General features: G+C 37.1%; 2 protein-coding genes across 4 annotated transcripts in view; one reads left to right on the top strand and one right to left on the bottom strand.

Moving 5' to 3' along the window:
- LOC108757122 (ion transport peptide-like) overlaps positions 1 to 1031 on the bottom strand; it is a 30275-nt gene extending 29244 nt beyond the window's left edge. For both annotated transcript variants that reach the window (XM_018501502.1, XM_018501500.1), the window contains exon 1: positions 352 to 1031. The gene's annotated coding sequence lies outside the window, so the exon portion shown is untranslated. The remainder of the gene's footprint in view (positions 1 to 351) is intronic.
- LOC108757121 (peroxisomal leader peptide-processing protease-like) overlaps positions 1 to 7591 on the top strand; it is a 93338-nt gene that overhangs the window by 49799 nt on the left and 35948 nt on the right. The gene's annotated exons all lie outside the window — the stretch shown is intronic.

The following is a 7591-nucleotide window of genomic DNA, read 5'->3' as shown; positions in this document are numbered from 1 at the left end:
TAGTTTTCTTCACTGAGGCAGAACTATTCCTGTACATCTAAAAGTATAGTAAAGTATAATATAATTCGATCAACGTGAAGAAAAAACTATCCCGATAGTTGCAAAATAAACATTCTATCGAACACGATCAATCATACTAAAGAATCTTACAACAGTTACAATGTTGCTTTTTTTGTTGAGCGCAGTCGGTGTTGCTGTACTGTGCATCGTCAAAAAATCGTAACTTATAAACTATATGTAACATCGTCAGTATCATAACATTGGTGTAGCTGATATGATCGAGATACATTCGAGATATTTCTCGAATTTCGTCCGCGGGAAGGTTTCAACGAGTGATGCAACGGGACTTACTTCGTTATCCGCTCTTTCGCACTTTTGGTCCTGGTTTATCTCGTGCTTCTGGATCTCCTCTCGCCGGCGTGTTCCAAAAGAAACTGGATCCCTTTCTCTGTCTTATTATCTCTTACTCTCTTCCCTCTCTCTCTCTTTCTCTCTCTCTCTCTCTCTCTCTCTCTCTTTCTCTCTCTCTCTCTCTTCGCCTCCTCACTGGACCTAGCGAATTAGGATTCTCCTTTTCGTTCACTTTTGACACTCGCCGCTACGATTGACACGCGGTTCCCCGAACAATAGCTGAACGACGCGAACACTGAACGAACCGACGAACGCGAGGAGGGGGAAGGGGAGGGGAACTGGCTCCTCGGATTTCGTGGATGAAATCAAATTGCGTGTGTATATATATATATATATATAGTGCGTTTGCGGAAGGATCGCGGATCTCTTTCTGATGCTGCGTCGTCTTATCAACGTGCGTATTATCTTTCAGCCGGTTGATCACGTCTCCTTCTCTCTTCCTCTTTACGACGCACGGTGTCTGTGTTACGTGAACGTGTGGTGAACGGCTCTCACGCGGTACGCGATACTCCGGCGCTCTGCAGAGGCGTGCGTGAGTATAGTAGTAGTCGTAGTAGTAAGCAGTAGTAACGGCGGCGGACGGCGACGGCGGACAAGAGAGATGCGTCGTCTCGCGTGGAGGCTCGAGCTAACATTAACTAGCACGGACTGCAGCCGCTTATAATATGGCCCGGCCGCGAACCAATGGGATCCCTCGCTCCTTGCCAGACCCCCACCGACCCCCCGGACCCCTCTCTATCGTCACTCTACCGTCGTTCTCGGACCCCCCTCGCGCTGCTTCCCGCGCTTTGGTCCAGAGATCTCTCCTCCTCCTCCTCCTCCTCTTTCTCCTCCTCCACCGTCGCCACCGCCACCGCAGCTACTCCTTCGCTCTCTGCGCGCACCCTTCCTTGCTGCGGTCCAACTCTCTCCCTCCGTCGTCGGTCCGTCGTCCTCTCGTGAGAGAGCCCGAGACCCCCCGCGTGTTATTCCCGATTGTCGTTCCTCCTTCGTCCTCTCATCTCTTTGTGCGCGTGTACGGCTCTTCGCGTACCTCCGTCTCCCCCTGCCTTGAGTTACACTAATACACACTCGTGTAATACACTTATACACTCGCACGTGTACTTTTATATTCGCTATAAACTTTATTTTATATTTTATTAATGGAGTAAGCTCTAGTTGTGCATGTACTTTTTGTCTAGCACTTGAGGGGGCTTGTTCCAGAGCGCATGATAAATGACGCATTCTCTCTCTCTCTCTCTCTCTCTCTCTCTCATTTTCCATCGTTCGGAGTCTCCGGCACCACACGCGCCTTTTTCTTTCTCCTCTTCTTTTCCCTTTTCTCTCCTCTCGTCGTTCCTTCTTACGTATATACATATATCCTGCCTCCTCTCCCTGTCCACCGCATCCTTGTTGATTCTTCTTTCCCTATGAGGCCCCGCTAGGCAGGCATACACGGGGAGAGATAGAGAGAAACGATGGCGTGGAGATGGAGGACGAGGAAAAGAGAGAGGGGACAAGGGGGACCAACTCGCGGCGACTCTCAATCTCTCGACATGGGTCGGGGACCGGGGAACTCCCGGAACGAGCGCGGGGCCTCCGACACGCTGCAACGCGCTGGAGAACGCGGTTACGCGAGCGCGAGTAGTGAATTGTATCGCTACGGTAACGAAAGAGTAGTACACAGGTAGATGAGAGCGCCTCGAGAGCGTTACTTCCTTCCGCGTCGTAAATCGACGTTCGTTTACATGGAGTTGCAGTAAGCCTCACGTATAACTTAAATGTCAACACGCGAAAGAATAATTTGACTGACAAGGAAACGTGCTGCGTGCATCAAAAATATCAAAAAATGTTTAACGATCGATCACGTGAAATAGGTATTCTTGATGGCCAAATCTTGGGATCCTATGGTTTCTATACTCGACTTGGACCGGAATGTTTCAACTATTTTGATACAAAATACCTCGAGAATGCATTTTTGTTATTACGGATTAACAGAATCCATAGGATCCCAAGATTTGACCATCTAGATTCTAGAATATCTATTTCAAACATAATCTTTCAATTGGTAATATTAGTTCTTTGTCACTTTTGCAATGTAGTTTTGCAATGTTCTCTTGTGAAGTATCTAGAAATTTAATAAGTGCAGATTTGAAAATAATTTCGTTGCACCATTAAAATAATTATGTATAATTCTTAAGCATAATGAACAATGCTGCACAAAGATTTGACATTTTACACTGTTAAATATTAAAGGAGCAATGGTCCTCCCTCTCTCTCTCTCTCTCTCTCTCTCTCTCTAATCCCTTGAGTTAAATAATATTTAACTTTTAATTTCTATGCGTATCAAAATGTAAATCAATCCATTTGTGGTTAATTTCAAAGTAAACATTCATATTAAAATTTGCACTTAGTAAATAACGAACTAAATTTAAATAAAATTGTATACATATCTCGAGTTAAATTGTTTAATTTCATTAATTAATCAACATATTGAGTATAAGAGATCAGTGGCGATTAATAGAAATATAATTAAAAATCAATCAAATTGGGTATAATTTAACATTATGAACTCGTGTAGTAATTAGTTTGTGTTTTACATAATTATTTTGATGGTCCAATAACGTTATTTTCAGGTTTGTCTAGCTAAATTTTTAGATATTTCGGTAAAATCGTTCTTTCCGTGACAAAATCGCACGCGCGCAATATGTATGGCTTCATTCTCCATTTTCTTTTCTTCCGCTGATATTTTTGCCCACTGACCTCGTTGAAAGTTTATCTTCCGAGAGAAAGACTCAATTTATCTGCGGAACTAATCATAATGGTTACAAATTGGTAATTAAAAATAAAATATACGCGTTAATGTGTACACTTAAATAAGTCAGTCGACCGGTTACAAATCGTAAAGATACGAGTATATGATCGTATAAAAATTGCACTGCAATTAAGACATTGTTACGAAGTTCCATTACGCAACGACATAATGTTCCGGCAATTACATCGCGTGTAAGATAGTTTAAATGGAAAAGTGACTCACAAATATATCTCGTGGGTATAAATTCGTCTAATCGAAAAAATTATAAATTTCTCAGATTTAGCGAGTTTCACGAAATTCGTTTCACGGCTGCGTTTTGCAAATTTTATATTTTCAAGTCGTTTTGCTTTCTTTTTTGAATATGTCAAATTAGAGTCTAATAACTTTTGATAACAAGTTAAACTAGATCACTATATGTACATAAATCAAGCACAACACATTACAAAAATGTCAAAATTTAATAAACGTTAAAAATCATGTAATAAACGTATAAACTGAAAAAAATAATCGTTTAAAATTGGATACGTTTTTTAAACTAAATTTATTTAAACGTTTCGATGATTTAATAAATGTACATTTAACATTAATAACATTAATGACGAAAGAAACATCTATTCAATGTTTTTATATAGCTGCATAAGAAAAGATTTCAATTTTAACTAAACATTTGTTTAATCTGCTTAAATAAGCAAAGAAAGGTTAAATACGAGGTCTAGGCTAGTACTTTTGGCCCTTCCTTAATTAATTCATTCATTCATATAACATTCCAGTTTAGCTTATATTATTGAAACCTATATTGTTAAAAAAATTAGGGTTGCTAGACCCTAATTTATCATGTTTAAAAAGAAAAAAGAAAACGATTTTTTAAAATCCGTCACGCAGTGGTTTCGTGAAGGTCGTTAAATCTGTAAAATTTTCAATTTTTTCGCTCCTTCTTTACCAACAATTTTTTTTCTTTGTAAGTCGCCACAATTCTTGAAGCCCCAATAAATATACCTGTTACGAGCTCGATACATGCTTTCACTCTACAAATTTCTGATGTAACTTTAACGGATGTCTGCCAAGAATTTGGCAGATAAACGATATAAGGAAGGCGGCTATTGTATTATAGTGGATCGTGCAGTGGTCATGTTTCGACATAAAGTAGGACTGAAAGATTTTGACCGAGATTTGGAACGGTCACGCTTCCCGCAAACTTACTCGAAGATTACATCATCTAGAGAGTAGGGACACTGCACGATCCACGTGCCGTAGACACGGCAAGAGTGTCGTACATAATGACACGGCGACTTCTCCACTGTTTCCTTTTTCTTGCCCCCTCTTGGCCCGAGGCAACGAAAAGAATTCCAGAGGTGAGAGCAATTATTCCATTCGCTTGTCCGTCTATCTAATTGACATATTGCATTTTCATGGTAATCGCCTTTGTAACCGACTCGGTACCGTCTCTGCAAATGTCTCGCGAAGGAGCGTAAAGGGCATGAATTAATTATCGAGCGTCAATGAATGCGAGCCGATAATTGCGAGTGCGAAAGAGCAATACCTATGGAAAATTATCGCACGATTATATACGTGTATGGCGTGACGCAGTTATATAACAAAGATGATTATTGTTTCGCATCTTATTGGTAAAGAAAGAAAAAAAATTTTTACGCGGCGTAAACTAATAGAATGAATTTTTCTTGTCGAGACGGGCGGGATTCAAATCCGTAAAACTAATAAATTTTTGCAATAAATTCTTTCCAATAGTAAGATGCTTATTAGCTTTACTATTAATCCTAATTGGTATTCATTCCAAATTTCCTTAATTTACCCACCTAGGCCTAGATATTATTAGTTTTGATTTTATTTCAAATCTGAACAGTATAATAGACGCCCAGTTCATTTAGCTGGAAGGCGTATTAAAAAATGTATCTAAAAATATTATTATAACATCACAAAGAGAGTCTCGATCATATTTATTTCAGTTATTCACATTGCAGTCTTGTATATATATATATATATTATTGATAATAAATTTTGTTAGGCTCGAATGTCAATGCTAATGACGTATTAATAGTTCTTGCCTCTCATCGTCAGAAATTTAAATATGCTCGTTAACAGGTGTATTATCGAGTGTACCTTGATTTACCTATTAGCGTACATAATCGCCGGCTATTTCTGGTCCGCTTAGTGGCAGGCATAAGATAAGGTGGATAGAGATAAATCTTCATTACGGTTTTAAGGTCGATAACTTGCGACGACAAGTTGCGGAAAGAGCGTAATAAAAGCGCTCGCGGGCACAGAACTGAAAGGGAAAATGACAGACGAGAACGAGTTTTCGGATCGAACCATCGAGCGACAGCCAATAACGAACAAGTTTTATGCCACGAGCAGAACGGGGGAGATAAGACGATAAACTAGTTGAATATTTACTAAAAGATCAGATTTAGCTAATCTATCACTTAAAATATCAAAAACAAATGCGCAACACTTTTCTCTCAAATAAAGACACGAGTCAGATTTTTTAACAAACATAGAGGAAGATTACAAACAATCTCGATTGTACTTATACTTTTAAATTTGATTTTGTCGAAGTTTTATGGTATTAAAAATAAAGGAAAAGGTTAAATAAATGAAAGAAAATAGTAATTTTCAAATTTAATTTAATTTATTTTGCCAAATTATAAAAAAACAAAGGAAAAAGCTGTAGAAAAGCACGAGCAATATAAAGAGAAAAACAATAATTCATCAATATAATACAATAAAATATTAAGATTATTTTAAAAAATTAATTTGTTATAAGCTGTTAAAGCTTGTTAAAAGCAAAAATACATTAATTTCAAGTTTTGTCGAGTACATCGAATCCGCGAATTCTAGTTACGGAAATTTCGGAGCAAATAATTAAGGCTAATTGAATGGTCTCGGAAAGGGTTTAATTCGTTTGACAACGGTATTTTATAAATAGGACTAATCGAATGAAGGAATTCTTCTCCGGTGACGTTTCTCTCGACTTCAATGCTTCTAGAATGTTTCTCATTGGAAAACACCAAAGATGATGCATCTTACGTAGCATCCAATCGCATGATCTCTGTTATATCGTTGAAACGTGATGAATGACGTTTACGCGAAATCAGATAAGTGGCGCGAGCATTCAGTATTTCTACAGAAAAACTGAAAAAAATCTATACACGTATGAGATTTAACAGTATCGCTCGGCCGATCTTTCATAAATATAGAGATTTACTAATAGTATCGTGCGGCTAATTAGCTTATTCTTTGCCGGGTTTTCTCGGCGCTACGTACTGACATTTTCCACGAACTTATTTTTTTTACTTCCTCACGTTAAGTACAAAAAGGCATTGCATAATGTTACAGCTTCGCGTCAAGAAAAGCTCGCGGGGATGATTCACGTAACTAAATTGCTGCGTAATGCTGGGGAGGTATTATAATTAAATGTAATTATATTATACTTGATAAGTGTACCAACTGATATCTTTGTCTTATATGGAAAGTTACGAGCGATGATATATAGCTGGAAATATGTAATATAAATATAATTCCAAGAGAGTCGTGACTTACTATTAAATATCTAAGATGAGTTATAGCGAAGGAGTTCATTTAGAATCGCTTACACGCTTTTTACGCTTCTTCTTAATTCCTTTACAGAATATCCCTAATTAATTACTTACAAGTATTAAAAATTGTTGTTTAATATTTTCATTACTTCAAATAAATATTGTACAATTAATTATTATCTTTCAGTAATAAATTGGTCAGTATTAGATTTCTTATAAGAGTTGATTAAGATATAATAATTTCTAAAGAGAAAGAGAAAAAAGACAAATTTGATTGGAAAATAATTTTGTTGAATTATGAAAATAATTCTGTAGGCTGCTTAAACATTGATGGCTGCAAAAGGTTTTAACATTCCAGTAAACAATTTTTTAAGTGTTGTACAAACAAAATTGTTTTCAAATCTGTATCTAATTCTTTAGATAGTTCAGCAAAACAATTTTTTCCGTGTTGTTAGCATTTAAATCTATTTGTTCAGTGTAAAATATAAAATATTAATTTTGTTGTGTCATTGCGAAATTTATTAATAACTTGATTAATTGATTTTTTATTAATGACTGATTTACGTGCCACTGTTTATAACGCATGCGTGAGCCGATTCATACACGTGCACGTATCTTCATCAACTTATCGCTGAACGCAATAGATAAATAAAGAGCATATGATATGAATATTTTTTCCCTTTTTTTTTTGTAATCGCGGAAATGCGGTGGTATATGTATTATAACGTGTTTATGAATCAGGCCTAATTTACACCTACGTTTTTCTTTATTAACAACTAGCGCATTAATCTTTTAATTTTTCGAAAAAACCAGCAGCTAAAAAATAGAATTT

Source organism: Trachymyrmex septentrionalis, unplaced genomic scaffold (genome assembly GCF_001594115.1).
Source record: "Trachymyrmex septentrionalis isolate Tsep2-gDNA-1 unplaced genomic scaffold, Tsep1.0 scaffold132, whole genome shotgun sequence".
Classification (NCBI taxonomy): domain Eukaryota; kingdom Metazoa; phylum Arthropoda; class Insecta; order Hymenoptera; family Formicidae; genus Trachymyrmex; species Trachymyrmex septentrionalis.
This window is presented reverse-complemented; position numbering and strand designations above follow the sequence as displayed.